Here is a 23,289-nt window from a genome sequence, read left to right on the forward strand (position 1 = left end):
CTGGGTTAGAAAATGTCAGCTCCGGCCTTCTAAACCAGACTCTTCTATCACTCTGCCTGTGTCACTTTAAAATCCCATCATATGAGTGATAATTAAATCACAACACCCTCCGACCTCGATTTGCCTTCAAATAATCAAATCACAGGCATGCTTGGGTGGCTCAGTCGGTTAAGTGTCCAATTTTGGCTCCGGTCATGATCTCACAGTTCGTGAGTTCAAACTCTCTGCTGCAATTCTCTCTCTCTCTCTCTCTCTCCCCCTTCCTCCCTCCCTCTTAGAATTCAAGTAATTCAAATAATAGTTTAAAAAGTCAGGTAATGCTGCAAGTATTTTAAAAACAGATGTCCGTCCTGCCAGACTCCACTCCTACTATCCCTCTGCATAAGCAAGGATTTCCAACTCCTTTTAGCCATTTCTTCTGGCATTTACCTCTGTATTTGTAAATTACATGTTAAGTGCTATTTCTTGATTTTTTTTTTCCACTTTAAATATTGCCTGCCAACTTCCTGCCATGGAAGACTCTCAGATCTCTAATCCCCACGGAAAACACATTTCCTTTTTCTTCATCTTTTCAAAATAGTTACATCACCATTTGTGGTTAAATTATTACTCAATGTTTTCATTATTAAGACTATAAAATACTATTTTCAGCTAAGCCATAAAGACTCTCTTAATAAAAGTATTCAGACTTGTCTTAATTATCCCTAAATCTTCTGACAGAACTAAGTCTTCTCTCCATATTTTCAAACACAGGAGATAATCTCTTGGGTCATTTTTCTCATAGCAGGACATCTGTCTTGTATCTCTCTGTCCTCCTGCTCTTATCTACCCTGGATGCTCTCTTGGCATTGTCCTAATACTTCCTTTGACAATTTTTCTGCCAAATGTCAATATCAATAGGTTTTTTCCTGTCAGGTTGCTTACTTGTCTAGAGCAGGAGAATAGAGAACAGTTATTATTTATTACACATCTGATGTGTGTCAAGCGCTGAGGTTTGTGTCTCAAATAATTATTGTACTTGATGTTCCCATAAACTCCACTAGCAGATGAAGACGTGGAAGCTCAGAGAGGTAAAGTTATTTGTCCATGGTCACACAGCTGGCAAATGTAAATAATAGATTTCAAATCCATGTCGGTCTGACTCCAATGTACATGCTCTCTTGTTTCAGTACTGATTAGTCCTAGAAGACTGGAGTGGAATCACAGGAAAGTTAGTCTTTTATGTCATGTCAAGAAATTAGATCATATTTCGTAAGGGAAAGGGAAGACCTGGAAGTCCCTTTTCTTTATTCTTCCTTTTTTATCTTCTACCCTTCCCTCAGATTCCAAGTTCCATTGCCACTTGCTGCTACCTCCTATCACCATGGCAAGGACTTTATATTCTTGACTCTGTCCTGGAGGATGATGACAGATCTTGACATTTTTCAGTGGGAATACCCACAAAACAACAAACCTCTCTCTTGTTAATACTGATTGCCTTTTCTACTGTTACTTTTAGGCATGTTTTGCTAAAAATCTCTCTCCAAAAGACGTTTTCTCCCCTCTAAGGATGAAAATGTATTGGTATGAAGGTAATCAAGAATTCCTTTTGGCTACATATAAAATACAAACATTGACAAACAAATAGGCATTTGTTAAGAGCCTATATTATTTATTAATCAAGAAAATTAATTTATATCAAGACATTTCAATGACATGTCAAGGAGGCAGTTTGGGATTCAAGATTGGACTCCCTTAACGAGACCAGAGCTGCAGAGAAAGTCTGGTGAATATCTTTACTGAATTTATAGTTGAAGAAGAAAAATGAGTAGGAGGGGTGCCTGGGTGGCTCAGTCAATTAAGGATCTGACTTTGGGTCAGGTCGTGACCTCACAGGTCATAGGTTCAAGCCCCACATCGGGATCTGTGCTGACGGTTCAGAGCCTGGAGCCTGCTTCAGATTCTGTGTCTCCCTCTCTCTGCCCCTCCCTTGTTCACACTCTGTCTCTTTCTCAAAAATACATAAACATTTTAAAAAAGAAAAAAGAAAAGAAAAATTAGTAGGAGAGAAGGGGAGAGAAGATGTTCCTGGTTGTGTAGATTTTTCTATAAAAATATCTCTCATAGATAAAAATAAATGTCTTATCTCTGCATTTTTGAGATGTAAAAGGTGAATTTTCAAATAAATGTATAATTCACTTAGTTTTCAAAAAGAATTAATACTCACATATGGTTAAAAACATTGATTTAAAGCAAACGGGAAAAATCTTCATATACGGAAATACACATTTGACATAACAATAAATAGAAAAAAGAAACAATCAAATGCATTCACTGATCGAATGTTATGAAATGTATAAAAGCCTTTTATGAGGATCAGAAAAAATGCAGAGATGTTAACGATTGGGTTTTTAAAAAATTAATGCATTTTTAGGGGCGCCTGGGTGGCGCAGTCAGTTGAGCGTCCGACTTCAGCCAGGTCACGATCTCGCGGTCCGTGAGTTCGAGCCCCGCGTCGGGCTCTGGGCTGATGGCTCAGAGCCTGGAGCCTGTTTCCGGTTCTGTGTCTCCCTCTCTCTGCCCCTCCCCCGTTCATGCTCTGTCTCTCTCTGTCCCAAAAATAAATAAACGTTGAAAAAAAAAATTTTTTTTTAAATTAAAAAAAAATAAAAAAAAATTAATGCATTTTTAGCTACAAGTTAATATAAGCATTTGTAGAAAAAATACTTGCAACTTGAAATAATCTTTAAGGCAGTTACTAACAAAAATTGGTTTACAATTTTTCTTTGGCTCATAATAAAAAATGTCACTTCTGTTGTGCTCTCAACGCATTGAAATGTGTCCTATTTGTTTTCAAATGGAAATTGCTATAGAAAGTTGCATATTTTCTGAATTTATAGCATAAACATATTTAAAATGTGATGAATTAAGAAAAAAATGTTATCTATATCTAAGTCTTTGCCACAGACCACCACTTCCAGAACCAATTTACTGAGGCCCTGTGGTAGCCCAGATCTCATAATAAAACCCCCTATCATGGATTAATGGATTTTTAATACTAAAATCAAGTGAAAAAAAGGAATTCCAGTGGTCATTCCAGAACTTTGTGAAGATCTAAGCCGTGTTATAGGAAATTCTGGGAATTCTGAAAATGTGTCCAAGACTGGAAAGCAAAAGCAGATTTTTCATTTCTTTCAAGTATCCTTACATATCTAGTAGCTATAAACTGCTCAACAGGACAGGCTCAGTAATCTCTCAATGTACTTTATTCAGAAAGCCTTCAAATGTTCCTTTGTTGACACATTGAAAATTATTAGTATATGTGTAGATGCTTTCACAGATTATAAGGGACATAGGAATCCATTTAATATTAAACTCGTTTTCACCTCTTATAAATTATTGATTAGCCTCAATCTGGATATAGATTGGTTCATATTGGCAATCATTGTGTACATCTTTTTCTTTTCTTTTTTCAATGAATGTTATATGCATATCTACATGTCATTTTTTATGTATAACTATTGTCAAACATTGTCTTGGAAAACAGGAAACTTTTATACAATTTATGAAAGGCAAAACTGTTACCAGCCCAGAGGCTAAATACCAACGAGATTACTTCCAAATGTGTTTATTTACCATATACCTATTTTTCAATATTTATTTATTTATTTATTTATTTATTTATTTATTTATGTTTATTTTTCAGAAAGACACAGAGAGACAGAGTGCAAGCAGGGAGGGTCAGAGAGAGAAGGAGACACAGAATCCGAAGCAGGCTCCAGGCTCCGAGCTGTCAGCACAGAGCCCATTCCGGGGCTGAACTCACAAACCGCGAGATCATGACCTGAGCCGAAGTTGGACGCTCAACCGACTGAGCCTCACAGGCGCTCCTCTTATTTTTCACTATTTAGCTCATTTCCAATTTTTCATTCATTTAGGAGTATGCTGAATACATTTTTATATAAATTACACCCCCTTTGGATTATGTCCTTATGAGAAATTCCTTAAAAGTGAGATTACAAATTGAAATTCAACTAACATTAATTGACCACCTACAAAGGCCAGCTTGTGGTGCTTTTTCATACATTATGTTAAAAACTAAAATTATTGGGGCGCCTGGGTGGCTCAGTCAGTTAAGCATCTGTCTTCAGCTCAGGTTATGCTCTCAGGGTTTATGAGTTTGAGCCCTGCATCGGGCTCTGTGCTGACAGCTCAGAGCTTGGAGGCTGCTTCAGATTCTGTGTCTCCCTCTCTCTCTGCCCCTACCCTGCTCATTTTCTCTCTCTCTCTCTCAAAAATAAACAAACATTTAAAAAAAATTTTAACTAAAATTATTTATATATTGGTATATTTCTTTCTCATGACTTTTCTTATCAATATAGATTTATTGTCCATATAATTGGAGTCTTGCTCTTTAAAAATATAACGTAGATATCTGAAACATTTCTCCTATTAATAGAATCAGTGTGAGGAAGACTAACCTGAACTTCTTCACATATTTCAGAACTGAGAATAGCCAACTTAGTTTGTAGCACAGTAGTACAGAACCTGAAATTTTGATTTGTGTGTCAGCTGGTTTATAGATTGCCTTGCGGCAGGGATATTTAAAGGATGACAACACGATTAAGAAAATAAAATAAATAAAAGAAGGAAATACATTCAAATGATTTTCACTTTTTATATTCAGCATTCTTTCCCCCTTTGTATTTATATAGTTATCTTATGTATCTATTATAGAAAAATGAGAAAATGCGAATATAAAAAAGGAAAAGAAAGTCACCCTTAATCATACTACCTAGAAACCATTAATACATGGATACATAACTTCCAGGGAGGTAAAACTTGACGTACAGGAAAATCATGGATTCTCTGTACTTTATTTTGTTAGTTTCTGTATCATTTTTTTTTTTACTTTTTAGCAGCTTTGAGTAGAGCCCCTGCTGGCACTGGTTCAGGAAAGTATACAGATTTATCTGTCAGAGGATGTATAAAACATTCAATCTTATCATCAACCTGAGAATAACTCAACTTCCCCCACTTACCACCCATCCATATCCCTCCAAAAAAGGAAGGAATTCTGACCATCCAAGTCAATGCTTTGTCTTTTCTATCATCTCCCAATTCCATCTTTTAATGAATTGTTTTCTCTTCAAGTCTGTTTTATGTTGATCAAGATGGGTCTGGGAAGAGAAACAAATGAAGAGAAGGTAAATGATAGCTGCCTCAAGGGAATTCTGGACTCCAGAATCTCACAAAGTCCACAGTGGTGTTCACAAATATTTAGAGACTTCAAAACGTCTTAATGAAAACAGCAATCTCAAATTAACAGTTGCTATAAGGTTGGCAAAATTACCTTGAAGTCTTCTCTTGTTATCAGCAAATTTATATATAAAGAAAAATCATAATCTTCATCTTTCTGGAAACAGTTCCTGAATATAAGTGAACCATCCAAAGCTACTGATATATCTTCCAAATTCTAAGATAGCAAGCAAATTAATAGCTAAAAATGTCTAATTCATATATTTTTAAGGCATGTACAGGTCTGCCTTCTAACTAGCACCAACAGTCCCTGACTAATGATGGTTCCACTTATTATTTTTTTTACTTTATGATGCTGTAAAACCAATATACATTCAATAGAAACTATACTTTAAATTTTGAATTTTGATCTTTTCCTGGGCTAGTGATAATGTGGCCTGATACTCTCTTGTGATGTTGGGTAATGGCACTGAGCCACAGCTCTCAATCAGCCACTTGACCAGGAGAATAAACCACTGATACACTTACAACCATTCTGTACCCAAATAACCATTCCGTTTTTCACTTTCAGTATGGTATTCAATAAATTACATGAGATATTGAATACCTGATTATAAAATAGGCTTTGTGCTAGGGGCAACTGGGTGTCCCTCCCTTGCTCGCATCCTCCCTTTCTCAAAATAAATAAACATTTTTTAATTAAAAAAAGAATAAAATAGGCTTTGTGTTAGATGATTTTGCCCAACTGTAGGCTGATGTAAGTTTCTGAGGTTGCTTAAAGTATGCTGGGCTAAACTATAATGTTCAGTAGGTTAGTTGTATTAAATATATTTTCAACTTATAATGGGATTATGGAGACTTAACCACATCACAAATTAAAGAAGATCTGTAATAATATTTATTACATTAGAACCATTGAAAAATAAATAACATCAATGAAAATATATCCATTTGTAATACAAATAAGTTTTTTTTAATTAATATGTAAATTTATCAAGTCTTTCTTTGCGTCCCTGACATATTGTTCATGGAATTTGTTTGGTACTTAACTCACAATTAAAACATTATTTTCATAAAAAATGTAAACTTCATTAAAATTATTAACTTTAAAGACCCAAATTGTGGGAACACATAATACTTTTGTCTGTTCCCTCCTCCTCCCAATATATTATTTTTAGTTCTTTTATTGGTTATCATTATAGCTTTAAAAAATATTTAAAATCCTACTTCTCTTTCTATCAACATTAATCAGTATCCTGACTAAGTTCTGTAAATGAGAAATGAGAAAACCCTTTTCTTTATGTTTCTCCTGCCTCCCACTTTCCACCTTCTGTCAGTTACATTTTTACACTATAACATTAACAGTTATTTTGTTTTGCAGCTACAACAGATCCGTATCTTGTCTGAGCAATGACTCTAAATGTTAAAAACCCATATGTATAATTTTTATATTTAAACCTATGTAAATATTTTTTCTCACATTGGTTGAAGTGGTATGCTAGGATTATATCTTTCTTTACATGGTCCCCATCTGACCCCCTGGCCACTTAGAAGAAAATATTCTTTATTAAAAATAGTCAGTGAACTCTATTTTCTTACACCAGTATTTTATTTTCTATTTCAACATTATTTTATTGCACAGCTTTTGTTTTACCTGGAGTTTGCAGTTACCATTATTTTCTCATTCATTAAAAAAAAAAGTCCTTATAGATTCTTAAGTTGTCCTGCCCTCTCAATCATATCCTCTAAAGCAGGGAGCCCCCCTTTTCCCCCAAAGAACTTCTCCCCAAAAGATCCTCTTTCAATGTGACCTAGTTTTTTCTACAGTTGCTGGCAACGGCCATCTTAGAACTTCCCTTCACCACACTGTAGGATGGGCCCTATGGGAGATCTGCCAGATCTGCCAGTTGCCTATCATCTTCATCATTTCCCTTTGGAAGAGAAGCCCAAGTTTTAACTGGACATTTTGTCACCTGATATAAAATTTCCTCATAGTTTCGTGTGACTATGCAGCAATTCTGGCCAATGAAATGGAACCAGTAGTGTCGTTTGGTACTCCTCATAAAGCTTTTTAAGGAAACTGACTCAACAGGCTTTTTCTCTCTTCATTTTCTTCTTCCTCCAGCCTGTAGCTATGGCAGCTGGCATGCCACCATCTTGTATCATTGTGTGAGCTTGAGTAAGGGAACAAAATGCTAAGATGATAGAACAGAAAGATAAGTGCCTAGGTCTTAAATGATAATGTGTAGACATCATATTAATACTACATTGCCTGTCTTTGAACATCTTTTATGTGGGAAAGCAGTAAATCTCTATCCCGTTTAAATAACCATTACTTTTTTTGTCTGTTACATACAGAAACCTAATTCTATCTGATATGGATTCACAGTTTCCAATATTCCACATCTTCTTCCTTGCTTTTCTGAGTATAGTCTTAATACTTTCTTAATACTTAATATTTGCATAGTAGCATTACTTGTTTTATACCCATTTTCTGAATGCTGCTGTGTTTAGAGAATTACCTATTTTAAGAATCTTATTAGGAGAAAAGAGACCACCCTACTTTATAAGATGAAAATGCCAGTCAATTTCAGCTAAGTCAAAATCCCATACCTGGAAGGGGAATACAAAATGTGAAAAAGGCTCAATCCCACTGTTAGAAGCCTTCCCCTAAAAGGGACACACATCACTTTTCTCATACATCCGTTGACAGAGACCAGTCATATGGTCTTGCATGGATAAAAGGGTGGCTGAGAAATGTAGTTCCTAACTAAAAAGCTTCTATGGAGAAGGAGCATAAATTCTGATGGTCTGTTAACCATATCTGCCATAACTCATAACATTAAATATTTTTATATACTGTTAAGCATTTGTCTTTTCATTTTTCTTTTTTTTTGTGTGTATGTATATATATCTGTTGTTGTTTTGGTCCCATCTTTTAATTGGGAGTTCATGCATGTTTTCATCAACATCCATGAACTCTGTATATCTATGGACACTGATCCTTTTTTTAGGTTTATTTATTTATTGAGAGAGAGAGAGAGAGAGAGAGAATGTTGGAAATGGGCAGAGGGGGGAGGAAAGAGAGAATCCCAAGCAGGCTATGGGCTGTCAGCACAGAGCCCAATGTGGGGGGCTTGATCTCACGAACTGTGAGATCATGACCTAAGCTGGAATCAAGAGGCAGACACAAAACGGACTGAGCCACCCAGGTACCCCTATGGACACTGATCTTTTAGCTGTCATATTTTTGGAAACTGTGTTCCCCAGTTTGTTACTGGTTTTCACATTATATTTATGATTGCTTTTGATTTACATAAGCATCATATCAAATCTTTCAATTTATGGGGTTTTTTTTTAATTCTCTATTGTTTTTTAGTTGAGTATGTTCAACTTTTTCTCAGAGACTAAAAGGCTATACATTAAAATATTCCTGTGTTTGTTTAAAATAGTTAAATGTAGGGGGTGCTTGGGTGGCTCAGTCAATTGAATGTCTGACTCTTGATTTCAACTCAGGTCATGATCCCAGGGTCATGGGATTGAAAGCCATGTCAGGCTCTGCACTTAGCATGAATCCTGCTCAAGATTCTCTCTTTCTCTCTCTCTTTCCTCCTACTGCTCTCCCCCACTCACACTCTCTCTTTCTCTCTAAAATAGAATAAATAATAATAATAAAATAGTTAAATGTAATATAACTAATTTATTTTGATAAATAGCATGAGGTAAGAATGTACTTTTTTCTTTTTCAGAGTAGCCAATTTCTGTAACACTCTTTACTTCCTTACTTTTCTTTTTGTATTAAGTTTTTATACATTACAATTTCAGCTTCTGGGTTTTTTATCTATTTAATTGACTTTCTATCTTTTTTTCTAATTTAAGTATAGTTGATACACAATGTTATATTACTTTCAAGTGTACAACATAGTGATTTAACAATTCACTACATTATGCTATGTTTATCACAATTTTAACTATCATTTGTCACTATTGAACATTCTTACAGCACGATTAACTATTTTCCCTATGCTGTATCTTTTATCCCTATAACATTCATTCCATAACTGGAGGCCTGTATCTCCCACTCCCCTTCACCCGTTTTGCCAATCCCTTACCTCCTTCCTCTCTGGTAACCACCAATTTGTTCTATGTATCTATGAGTCTGCTTCTGCTTTTTTTTAAATATTTAAAAAAAATTTTTTTAAGTGTATTTATTTTTGAAGGAGAGAGAGAGAGAGAGAGACAGAGCATGAGTGGGGGGAGGGGCAGAGAGAGAGGGAGACACAGACTCTGAAGCAGGTTTCAGGCTCTGAGCTGTTGACCCGGAGCCTGATGCCAGCTCAAACTCATGAGCCGTGAGATCATGACCTGAGCCGAAATTGGACGCTTAACTGACTGAGCCACCCAGGCACCCCTTTCTGCTTTTTGTTTGTTTGTTTATTCATTTGTTTTCTTTTTATATTCCACATGTAAGTGAAATCATATGGTATTTGTCTTTCTTTGTCTAACTTATTTCACTTAATATAATAAACTCTAGGTTCATCCATGTTGTGGCAAATGACAAGATCTCATCCTTTGTTATGGTCATGTAATATCCCATTGTGTGTGTGTGTGTGTGTGTGTGTGTGTGTGTGTGTGTGTGTGTACATACACCATATCTTTATCTATTCATCTATCACTAGACACTTGGTTTGCTCCCATACCTTGGCTATCATAAATAATGCTGCAATAAACATAGGGATGCATCTACCTTCTCAATTTACTGTTTTTGTTTTCTTGTGATAAAACCCTGTAGTGGAATTACTGGATCATATGGTATTTGTATTTTTAAGTCTTTGAGGAACCTCCATGCTATTTTCACAGTGGCTGCACTAATTTGCATTCCTAGCAACAAAGCACCAGGGCTTCTTTTTCTCCACATCCTCATCAACATTTATTATTTCTTGTCGTTCTGATTCTAGCCATTCTGACAGGTGTGAAGTGACATCTCATTATGGTTTTGATTTGCATTTCCCTGATGATTAGTGATATTGAGTGTTTTTTCATGTGTCTGTTGGCCACCATTAATGTCTCCTTTGGAAAAACGTCTATTCAGATCCTCTGCCCAACTTTTAATCAGATTATTTAGGGGTTTTTTGTTTGAATTATGAACATTCTTTTTTTCCCCCATTTTATTTATTTATTTGAGAGAGAGAGAGGAAGAATCCCAAGCAGGTTCCATGCTCAGTGTGGAAGCCAATGCAGGGCTTGATCCCATGACCCTGGGAACATGACCTGAGCTGAAACCAAGAGTCAGACACTCAAATAGTGATAGTTTAACTTCTTTACCAATCCAGATCCTTTTTTTTTTTTCTTATCTGATTGCTGTGGTTAGGACTTCCTGTAGTATGTTGGATAGAAGTGATGAGAGGACATCCTTGTCTTGTTCCTTATCTTAGAGGAAAAGCTCTGTTTTTTACCATTGAGTATGAGATTAGCTGTAGATATGTTCCCTCTCAGCCCACTTTGTTGAGAGTTTTTACCATGAACAGATGTTTGATTTTGTCAAATGTTTTTTCTGCATCTATGAGATGAACATATGATTTTTATCCTTTCTCTTGTTGATGTGATGTATCACATTGGTTGATTTGCAAATATTGAACTACCCTTGCATCCCAGGAATAAATCCTACTCAATCATGGTAAATAACTTTTAATGTATTGTTGGTTTGGGTTTGCTAATATTTTGTTGAGGGTTTTTGCATCTATGTTCATCAGAGTAGTTTTTTTGTAGTTTTCTCTTTTGTGGTGTCTTTGTCTGGTTCTGGTATCAGAGTAATGCTGGCCTAGAATATACTTGGAAGCTTAGCTTCCTCTTCTATTTTTTGGAATACTTTGAGGTAAACAGGTATTAACTCTTCCTTAAACCTTTGGTAGAATTTACCTGTGAATCCATCTGATCCTGGACTTTTGTTTGTTGAGAGTTTTTTGATTACTGGTTCAACTTTGTTACTATTGATTGATTTTTTTCATATTTTCTATTTCTTTCTGATTCAGTTTTGGAAGATTGTATGTTTCCAGGAATTTATCCCATTTCTTCTGTGTTGCCCAATTTGTTGGTATATAATTTTTCATAGTACTCTCTTATAATCCTTTGTATTCCTGTGATGTCAGTTGTTACTTACACTTTTTCATTTCTGGTTTTATTTATTTGTGTCCTCTCTCTTTTTCCTTGATCACCGTAGCTAAAGGTTTATCAATTTTCTTTATCATTTTGAAGAACCAGCTCTTGCTTTCATTGATCTTTTCTATTTTTTTGTCTCTACTTCACTTATTTCTGCTCTGACTTTTATAATTTCCTTCCTTATTTTAACCTTGGGGCTTTGTTTGTTCTTCTCCTAGTTCCTTTAGGTATAAGGCTACATTATTTGAGATTTTTCTTTTTCTTGAGGCTACAAATTTCCCTCTTAGAACTACTTTTGCTGTGTCCCAAAGATTTTGGACTACTGTATTTTCATTTGTATTTGTCTTCATGTATTTCTTTAATTGTCTCCATGTATTTTTTTTTATTTCCTCTTTGATTTCTTCATGGACCCATGGTCTATTTAGTAGAATGTTGTTTAGCCTCTATGAATTTGTGTTTTTTTCCATTTTTTTCCTTTTTATTGCTTTCTAGTTTCCTACTGTTGTGGTTGAAAAGGATGCCTGATAGGATTTTAATCTTCTTAAATTTATTCAGAATTTATTTTGTGATCTAACATGTAATCTATTCTGGAAAATATCCCATGTGACTTGAAAAGAATGTGTATTCTGCTCTTTTGGGATGGAATATTCTACATATACATGTTAAGTCCATCTGGTCTAATATGTTGTTCAAAGATACGGGTTCCTTATTGATTTGCTGCCTGAATGATTCATCCAGTGATATAATTGGGGTGTTAAAGTCCTCTACTATTATTGTATTACTGTTAATTTCTCCCTTTATGTCTGTTAATATTAGCTTTATTTATTTAGGTGCTGCAATGTTGGATGCATAGATATTTACAATTGTTATATCCTTTGTTGGATTGACGCCTTTATCATTATGTAATACCCTTCTTTCTCTCTTGTTACAGTCTTTACTTTAAAGTCTATTTTGTCTGATGTAAGTATTGATCCCCTGGCTTTTTTTTTAACTTCCATTTGCATGGAATATCTTTTGTCATCCTTTCACTTCTAGTCTGTATGTGTCTTCAGATGTGAGGTGAGACTTTTGTAGACAGCGTACAGATGGGTCTAGGTTTTTTTTTTTTTATACATTCTACCAAACTGTGTCTTTTAACTGGAACATTTAGAACATTTTCATTTGAAGAAATTGTTGACAAGTGTGTACTTATTGCCATTTTGTTAATTGTTTTCTTGTTTTTGCAATTCTTCTCTTCTTCTCTTTTTCTCTTGTGATTGATAACTTCTGTAGTGTTATGCTTGGCTTTCTTTCTCTTTATGTTTTGTGTATTTATTATAGGTTTTGGGTTTGTGGTTACCATGAGGTTCATATATAACATTCTAAGTATATAGCAGTCTATATTAAGTTGATGGTCACTTAAATTTGAACACATTTTTTTACCCCACCTCTGCCATAGTTCATCTATATGTCATCATATTTCACATCTTTTTATTCATAAATGTCTTAATTCAAATTATGCCCTTTCTTTTCCACCTAAAGAAGTACATTTAAAAGGTTGAGGGGGTGCCTGGGTGGCTCAGTTGTTAAGCGTCCGACTTTGGCTTAGGTCATGATCTCATGGTTCATGAGTTTGAGACTTGCATCAGTCTCTGTGCTGACAGCTCAGAGCCTGGAGCCTGCTTCGGATTCTGTGTCTCTCTCCCCTCTCTGTTCCTCCCCCACTCACACTCTGTCTCTCTCTGTGTGTCAAAAATAAATAAACATTTAAAAAACAATAATAGGGGCGCCTGGGTGGCGCAGTCGGTTAAGCGTCCGACTTCAGCCAGGTCATGATCTCGCAGTCCGTGAGTTCGAGCCCCGCGTCAGGCTCTGGGCTGATGGCTCAGAGCCTGGAGCCTGTTTCCGATTCTGTGTCTCCCTCTCTCTCTGCCCCTCCCCCGTTCATGCTCTGTCTCTCTCTGTCCCAAAAATAAATAAACGTTGAAAAAAAATTTTTTTTAAATAAAAAAAAAATAATAAACAATAATAAAAAATTAAAAGATTTAGATTAGACTATGCATATTTTCAGGCCACAACACTGTGAAACTCGAAATTAACACAAGAGAAAAATTGAAAAACAAGAAATACTTGGAGATTAAAGAACATCCTACTAAAGAAGTAATGGGTTAACCAAGAAGTTAAAGAGTAAATTAAAAGTACATGGATAAAATACCTAGGAATAAGTGTAACCAAAGAGGTGAAAAGTCTATACACTGAAAACTATAGAAAGCTTGTGGAAGAAATTGAAGAAGACACCAAAAAAAAAGGAAGAATATTCCATGCCCCTGGATAGGAAGAACAAACATTGTTAAAATGTTGATACTACCCAAAGCAATCTACATATTCAGGGCTATCCCTATCAAAATAACACCAGCATTTTTCACAGAATTAGAAAAAACAATCCTAAAATTTGTATGGAACCACAAAAGACCCCAAATAGCCAAAGCAATCTTGAAAAAGAAAAACAAAGCAGGAGGCATCACAATCCCAGACTTCAAGCTATATTACAAAGCTGTAATCATCAAGACAATATGGTACTGGCACAAAAACAGACACTCAGATCAATGGAACAGAATAGAGAACCCAGAAATGGACCCACAAACATATGGCCAACTAATCTTTGACAAAGCATGAAAGAATATCCAATTGAATAAAGACAGTCTCTTCAGCAAATGGTGCTGGGAAAACTGGACAGCGACATGCAGAACAATGAACCTGGACCCTTTCTTACACCATACACAAAAATAAACTTGAAATGAATGAAAGACCTACACGTAAGACAGGAAGCCATCAAAATCCTCGAGGAGAAAGCAGGCAAAAACCTAGTTGACCTTGGCTGCAGCAACTTCTTAATCAACATGTCCCTGGAGGCAAAGCAAACAAAATAAGAAATGAACTATTGGGACCTCATCAAAATAAAAGTCTTCTGCACAGCAAAGGAAACAATCAGCAAAACTAAAAGGCATCCAATAGAATGGGAGAAGATATTTGCAGGTGACATATCAGATAAAGGGTTAGTATCCAAAATCTGTAAAGAACTTACCAAACTCAACACCCAAAAAACAAATAATCCAGTGAAGAAATGGGCAAAAGACATGAATAGACACTTCTCCAAAGAAGACATCCAGATGACCAACTGACGCATGAAAAAATGCTCAACATCATTCATCATCAGGGAAAAACAAATCAAAACCACAAAGAGATACCACCTTACTACAGTCAGAATGGCTAAAATTAACAACCCAGTCAATGGCAGATGTTGGTGAGGATATAGAGAAAGAGTATCTCTTTTGCACTGCTAGGGTAATGCAAACTGGTGTAGCCACTATGGAGAACAGTATGGAGGTTCCTCAAAAAGTTAAAAATAGAACTACCCTGTGACCCAGGAATTGCACTACTAGGTATTTATCCAAGGATACAGGTGTGCTTTTTCAAAGGGACACATGCACCCCAATGTTTATAGCAGAACTATCGACAATAGCCAAGGTATGGAAAAAGCCCAAATGTCCATCAATGGATGAATGGATAAAGAAGATGTGGTATATATATACAATGGAGTATTCCTTGACAATCAAAAAGAATGAAATCTTGCCATTTGCAACTACGTGGATGGAACTGGAGGGTATTATGCTAAGTGAAATTAGTCAGTCAGAGAAAGACAAATATCATATGACTTCACTCATATGAGGAATTTAAGATACAAAACAGATGAACATAAGGGAAGGGAAGCAAAAAGAATATAAAAACATGGAGGGAGACAAAACATAAGAGATTCTTAAATATAGAGAACAGAGGGTTGCTGGAGGGGTTGCGGGAGTGGGGATGGGCTAAATGGGTAAGGGCATTAAAGAATCTGCTCCTGAAATCATTGTTGCACTATATGCTAACAGCTTGGATGTAAATTAAAAAGAAAAGAGAAGAAAAGAGAAAAAGAAGCCAATGAAAATGATAACACCAGCCCAAAACCTCTGGGATGCAGCAAAGGTGGTCATAAGAGGGAAGCATATAGCAATCCAGGCCTTCCTAAAAAAAGGAAGAAAGGTCTCAGATACACAACTTAACCTTACACCTTAAAGAGCTGGAAAAAAGAAGTACATTTAGATATCTCTAAAGATCACACTAAGAAAACTCATAGAGGGGTCTTCAAAGACCTTGCAAGAAACATTAACTATGGAGTATCAGCTGAGTCAAGCTTGTGTGGGAGGCCATGACTTTCATAAAGGTGTTAGGGCAGTTTTAATAGATAAAGACCAGAGTCCAAAGTGGAAACCAACGGATCTAAAAGAAGTTACTGATGAAGATTTGAATGATCACTTTAAATATCTAGGAAGTAACGATTTTAAGGTGACTAGATTTTTTTTCAACGTTATTTATTTTTGAGAGACAGAGTGTGAGTGGGGGAAGGGCAGAGAGAGAGGGAGACACGGAATCCAAAGCAGGCTCCAGGCTCTGAGCTGTCAGCACAGAGCCCAATGAGGGGCTCAAACTCACGAACTGCGAGATCATGACCTGAGCCGAAGTCGGACACTTAACCAACTGAGCCACCCAAGGGCCCCTAAGGTGACTAGATTTTTAAAGGATTATTTTGGAACCAGTGTTGGCAAACTATGGCACATGGGCCAAATCTGGCCTGCTACCTGTTATTTATTTTTCCACAAGCTGAGAATGGTTTCTGAAGTTTTAAATGGTTAAGGGAAAGAATCTAAGACTAATATTTCATGATGTGTAAAAATTACATGGAATTCAAATAAAGCTTTGTTGGAGCGTAGCTATACTCACCTCTTTACATATTGTCTATGGCTACTTTGAGTAGTTGCAACAGAGACTGTAAGGCTTGCAAAGCCTAAAATATTTACTATATGATCCTTCGCAGAAAATGTGTGCCAACCCCTCCTTTATAATATGGGAACATTTGAAGTTCTTTAGAGATTATTGAGTTGAAATATCTTTTTTTTAATGTTTTTATTATTTTTGACAGAGAGACAGACCATGAGTGGGGGAGGGGCAGAGAGAGAGAGAGAAAGAGAGAGAAACAGAATCCAGAGCAGGCTCCAGAGTGAGCTGTCAGCACAGAGCCAGACGTAGGGCTCAAACTCACAAACTGTGAGATCATGACCTAAGCCAAAGTCAGACACTTAACTGACTGAGCCACCCAGGCGCCCCATTGAAATATCTAACTGAAATGGAAACCTTATGTTTTGGTTTTGGGTAGTAGTTTGTACATTGATTAAATAAACCTATGTATTGATTTAAAAGCATAGAAATACTTTTAGCATTTCTTATAAGGTCAGTTTAGTGGTGATGAACTTTTTGACTTTTGTTTGTCTGGGAAACTCTTTTTCTCTCCTTCAGTTCTGAATGATAACCTAGCCAGATAGAATATTCTTTCCTGTAAGGTTTTTTGTTGTTGTTGTTGTTGTTGTTTACTTTCAGCTCTGGATATCTCATGTCACTCCCTTCTGGCCTGCAAAGTTTCTGCTGAAAAATCAGTTGATAAATTTATGGGTGTTTCCCTTGGACATAACATTTTGCTTCTCTCTTGCAGCAAGAGAGAGGTAGGAAGAAAAGATAAAGAAAAGATAACTTTTATCTTTATCTTTTATCTTTATTTTTAACTTTTGACATTTTAATTATTATGTGTTGTGGTGTGGATTTCCTTGGTTTTCATCTTGTTTGGAACTCTGCTTCCTAAACCTGGATGTCTGTTTACCTCCCCAGGTTAGGGACGTTTTTACCTACTATTTCTTCAAATAAATTCTCTGTATTCTTCTCCTTTGGGGACCTCTATAACCTCTATAACAAATATTTGTTTGCTTGATGTTGTCCAAGAATCTTTAACCTGTCCTCGTTTTTTAAAAACTCTATTTTCTGGTTGATGTTCAGCTTGGGTGCTTTCTGTTACCCTGTCTTCTATGTCGCTTCTCCTTTCTTCTGCATCCACTAACCTGCTGTGGATTCTCTTTAGTATATATTTTTTATTTCAGTTATTGTATTCTTCAACTCTGGTTCCTTTTAAAATACTTTCTATCTCTTTGTTCAAGTTTTCATTGAGTTCTTCTATCCTTCTCTCCAGTCCATGGAGCATATTTTTGATCATTACTTTAAACTCTTTATCAAGGATAGTGCTTATCTCAGTTTCATTTAGGTCCTTTTTTGGGGTTTTGTCTTGTTCTTTCATTTGGAGCATATTCTTCTGTCTTAACTTTCTACTTGTTTTTGAATTAATACTATCCTACTTTAATTATTTCATTATAAATATTAGTGGGTAATTTTCTACTAAATAGTTATCTTTTTCAATATCTGCCTAGTTATTTATGTGTCTTCCATTTTACAGACAATTTCTAGAATTATTTGGGTGAGTCATTAAAAAGCAAAATTAGGGGTGCTTGGGTGGCTCAGCCAGTTAAGCGTTCGACTTTGGCTCAGGTCAGGATCTCACGGCTCGTGGGTTTGAGACCCACATCAGGCTCTGTGCTGACAGCTCAGAGCCTGGAGCTGCTTCGTATTCCATGTCTCTCTCTCTCTCTCTCTCTCTCTCTCTCTCTCTCTCTGTCTCTGCCTCTCCCCTCCCCTGCTCATAGTCTGTCTCTCTCAGAAATAAATAAACATTAAAACATTTTTATAAAAAAACAAAATTAAGATTTTGGCTAGAATTTTATAAAATTCAGGGCTCCTGTGTGTCTCAATCGGTTAAATCTCTGACTTTAGCTCAGGTCATGATCTCACAGCTCATGAATTCGAGACCCACATTAGGCTTTGTGCTGACAGCTCAGAGCCTGGAGCCTGCTTCGGATTCTGTGTCTCCTTCTCTCTGCCCCTCTCCCACTCGCACTCTCTCTCTCTCTCTCAAAAATAAATGAACATTAAAAAAATTAAATAAAAATAATTTTATAAAATCCACACAATCATTTGGGAAAAAAAAAGTGACAGCTCTAACACAGAGATTTCTTACCTGCATGGATAGACTAACTAAATAAGTAAGATTTTCCCAAACCTGAAATGTTTGACAGGATCTCCCCTCCACATTCTGTATTAAGCACTTACTTCAAAACTTTATTTCTAAACAGTTCTCAGAATGAAACTGACTAGCAGGCTGAGGTTCACTAATACACAGCTCAGGAGGTAAGAAATATGTGCTAGGTCATCCCCATGAGCCAGCTCTCATTGTCTGTATTGACTCATGAAATTAAACATTCAAGACAATTATTTCCCCTAACATTTTCTCTTTGGCTGGCTTCTGTTTACATGTTGGAGTAAGATTTTTATCGTGCATATTTAGTTTATTTATTTATTTATTTATTTATTTATTTAAATTTTATGTTTAAGCAATCTCCACACCCAACATGAGGCTTGAACCCACCACCCTGAGATCAAGAGTTGCACGCTCTACCAACTGAGCCAGCCAGGTGCCCTGCATGTTTAGTTTGTTTTTTTAATATAGTTTAAAAGAAGAGAAATCTTAAAACCATTAATTCATAAACAAATACCAAACATAAGTAACACACTAAAACAATATCAAAAACAAAATGAAGACAAATTAATGTGGTTTCAAAACCCAGGATCTAAGTAAAAAAATAAAAGGAGTGAATGATTGTAGAGAAGCGAAAAATATGTAATCAACTTTCAGCCCAGTGACAAAGGCTAATTTTTTTCTTTTAATGTGTCACTACCCTTTGCAACTCTCCAAGAGACTCATATTGCTTTGGTTTTTTACTTTGTTATGGAGGAAGATCTCTAACATCTTCGACTTGGCTTTTCTTCTCATGAGTGTTATTTCATAGGTCAGGGACCCAAGGTGGGATTCAATGGCCAAGGATATTCATTTGAGATCAGGGACTAGGGAAATTACCTTATAAATGTATTCAAGTTCCACCGGACCATCTATGAGATGAACTTAGATTAGAATTCAGCTTCAGACCATCTGACCCTATAATACCTATCGTGGCGTTTGTAGGTCACCACAAAGCAGTGTGTATTTAAAGCCCAGATACAATAGTTCTCTACCCACCCCCCACCCCCCACCCCACCCCCAACACACCCGAATTTGGATATTTCTCTCTCCTGAATGCATAGTCACATAGGCCATATCACTTTGAGGAAAGGAGAGTAGCAGGCACAGTAGGGTCCTTAACTGTTTATTCTTACCTTACTCTGTCTCCTCTTCATTCAAGCGTTCTGAGGGTGTGGATAATTACTTAGGTCTGGAAATGGATGAAAAGATGTGACTCTGTAGTGCAGGGGCTCACATTAAGCCTCTTTTTTACCAAAGCTGATGTGTTTTGGGTTATGTAGATCAAGACTTTAGTGGGCCTTCTGTTAATTTCATTTCTGTGAGTCTATGATAAATTAACCTTATCTGAGATCTTCCATTAGCAATTTCTCTACCAGGGACTATTAATAAGCCCACCTTATTCCCATTTTAATGACCATGCTTACTTTGTCACATGAACCTGGTGAATCAGGTTTCCAATTTCTCTGATAGTCAAAACCCTTTCAGTTGCAAATGAAAGAAACACAACTTGAAAAAGCATAAGCAGAAAAGTGAATTGAATGCATTTCGTGTACTAATGAAACTGAGAAAAGCTGAAGATAACTAGAAGCTGTCTTGACATTTATAGGGACCTATCAAGCAATTCTCCTTGTCCACAATTGTTAACATCATTCTCGTCTATGGCAGACACATGATGGGGAACATGGCTACAAATGGCTCTAGATTCACATCCTAACATCTTTTTGTTGTTGTTGTTTAAGTCTGTTTATTTATTCTGAGAGAGAAAGAGAGCACACGAGCAAGGGAGGGACAGAGAGAGAGGGAGAGAGAGGAGGATCCCAAGCAGGCTCCACACTGACAGTGCATAGCTGATGTGGGGCTCTAAGTCACAAACCTTTGAAATCATGACCTGAGCTGAGATCAAGAGTGGGCCACTTAATCTACTGAGCCATCCAGGCACTCCCTAACATCTTAAGGATATAACAGTATTTCCTACCCCAGCACAAGCTAGAAAAATCCCAGGAAAAAATCTGAATGATCCAGCTTTATTTACTGAAACTAGGAAGAATTGAGAACTAAGCTGCCTGGGTTTAGACCCCAGAACATTCATTCATTTATTAGTTGTGCCACATAGAGGAAGATACTTAATCTCTTTATACCTCTCTCATAGGGTTACTGTGAAGATTAAATGAGTTAATTTATGTAAAACACCTAGAAAATTACCCAGGGCATGTTATTACTCAAGCATGAGTCATGTGTTCACCCTGTTGGTCCAGGGGAAGGTCTATGACCAGGGTGGACAGATAAAACAGATGTGGCTGTGGAGGCAGTCTCCACACATAGAACTCATCTTCTTATTCCCTTCCTACATCCATGTCTGAATAAATGTGTGCACACCTGCATAACTGAATCAGAGCAGAGCTTCAGCTTCCACCTGGGAGAAGGGAGGGCAGAAAAGATGAAGCCATGACCCCTCAAAAACAAGAGGGGAGAGAAAAGCTCCTGTGCCTTATATAATCTTGGAAGCAAGAAGTGGTGCAAGGAAATAGCTAGTCTGCCACTAAGGGCCAGGCTCTGTCACAGTGTGCCTGAAACCCTGAACAGGAGACTGAAAGCTTAGCATAGAGATGCAGCAAGTTAGAGAAGAATCTGATGTATCCGGCTAAGGCAGACCCTCCTGTTACATAAAGGAAATAGAAAAGAAAATGAGGGAATGTGGCTGGATGTAAGTATGGGCTGGATGCTGCTCGGTTCCTGTCCTAGAATCTAACCAATAAGATTAGCAACTCCTCTGCCACTGGAGAGAATTTAGTAAGGGGAGGCAAACTGAAGGCTGAAGACATCTTGTTGTGCAAATGCTGAAATGGACATATGTTCAAACCCACCTTGTCTCTGATCACGTCCAAGAATCCTTCTTCTACATTTGAGGTTGATGTATATATAGCTTACTTTCCTTCTAATAATTTTAAAAATTTTTAAATTATTTTTTAATTTTATTTTTTGTTTCAGAGTAATTTTGGGTTCACAGCAAAATTGAGCAGAAAGCACACAGATTTCACATCTACCCCCTGCCTCCATAGCCATAGCCTCTTCCTTCATCAATTTCCCCCATAAGAGTGGCACATTTGTTATAACTGATGAACCTCCAGTGACACATCATTACCACCCAAAGCATAGTTTACATTAAGATTCACTCTTGGGGTGCTGGGTGGCTCAGTCAGTTAAGTGTCTGACATTGGCTCAGGTCATGATCTCACGCTCATGGGTTTGAGTCCCTTATCAGGCTCTGTGCTGACAGTGTGCAGCCCACTTTGGATCCTCTGTCTCACTATCTGTCCCTCCCCAGCTTGTGGTCTCTCTCTCTCTCAAAAATAAATAAACATTTTTTAAAAAATGAAGATTCACTCTTGGTGTTGCCCAATAATAACACGTATTCATCATAATGGTATCTTATAGAATAGTTTTGCTGCCCTAAAAAGCCTCCTCCTATCCATAAACATGGAATGTCTCTTCATTTATTTAGTTCTTGATATCCTTCCTTGATATCTTTCATCAGAGTTTTGTAGTCTTCTTCATATATGTCTCATATGCACTGTATTAGAGTTATACCTAAGTGTTTCATTTTGGGGGTGCTAATGTAAATGATATTTTGTTTTTAACTTCAAATTAAATTCAAATTGCATCCTGCAGCCTTGCTACAATTGCTTATTAGTTCCAGGGAGGTTTTTTGTTGATTCTTTGGAATTTTCTAAATAGACAATTACGTTGTCTGTGAACAAAAACAGTTTCATTTCTTCCTTCTCAATCAGTGTATTTTTATTTCCTTTCTTGTCTTATTGCATTAGCTGGGACTTCTGGAACAACGTTGAAAAGGAATTGTGAGAAAGGACATTCTTGCCTTGTTTCTAACCTTAATAGGAAAGCTTCAAATTTCTCACCATAAGTATAATGTCAGCTGTTGTTAGCTGTAGGTTTTTCATAGATATTCTTTATCAAGTTGAGTAAATTCCCCTCTATTTCTAGTTTACCAAGAGTTTTTATCATGAATGGGTATTGATTTTGTCAGATGCTTTTACTGCATCTGTTGGTATGATCATGTGGTTTTTCTTTCATTAGCCTGTTGATATGATCGGTTACATTAATTGATTTTTTGAATGTTGAACCAGTCTTGCACACCTGGAATAAATTTCACTGGTCATGGGGTTTAATCCTTTTTATAAATTGTTGGATTTAGAATTCACCTATGAACCCATCCAGATCTCTAATTTAAAAAAATTTTTTAAGTTAATTTACTTATTTTGAGAGAGAAGAGAGTGAGTTAATTTTCAGTACTATACTCCGGTTGATTATTCTAACAAAATGTGTCTAAGTATTCTCTCCCTAGTATTATATTGTTTCAAGTTTTTTATATATATATATATATATATATATATATATATATATGTGTGTGTGTGTGTGTGTGTGTGTGTGTGTGTGTGTGTGTGTGTGTATAATTTATTTATTTAATTTTTTTCATTCTTTGTTTATACCTTTCCCTCTTCCTAAAATAATTTGAAGTAATTTTACAAGACATGAACACATAGAACCATGAAAATAATGCTGAGGTATGCTAAATTCTTATAATAGTTTAAATTTGTTTCTGGACTCTGTCCAGTCGGTTGAAAATTTTGTGCTTTTAAAATAAATCCATGTATTTTTATTCATTGTCATATTGTCACAGAAGACTGTCAAGCATAGCGGGAGAAAACATGGGCTCTGGAGTGAAAATGCTTGAGTGGGAGCCGCAGCGTCCTCTTACCAGTCCTTTAGTTGAGAACTCTCCAACCGTCAAACCTCTCAACTGTGATAGGAAGCATCTCAAGTTTTTTGTGGAAAGAGGC

General features: G+C 36.4%; 1 long non-coding RNA gene across 1 annotated transcript; it reads right to left on the reverse strand.

The window, feature by feature from the left end:
• Positions 1–682: 682 nt before the first annotated feature.
• Positions 683–15,689, reverse strand: LOC123599994. The gene is made up of 3 exons (XR_006713407.1): positions 15,548–15,689; positions 3,841–3,850; positions 683–693 (listed from the first exon to the last, which is right to left on the reverse strand). It is a non-coding gene; the product is annotated as an uncharacterized LOC123599994 (long non-coding RNA).
• Positions 15,690–23,289: the final 7,600 nt, after the last annotated feature.

Source organism: Leopardus geoffroyi, chromosome C1 (genome assembly GCF_018350155.1).
Source record: "Leopardus geoffroyi isolate Oge1 chromosome C1, O.geoffroyi_Oge1_pat1.0, whole genome shotgun sequence".
In the NCBI taxonomy this organism is placed as follows: Eukaryota; Metazoa; Chordata; class Mammalia; order Carnivora; family Felidae; genus Leopardus; species Leopardus geoffroyi.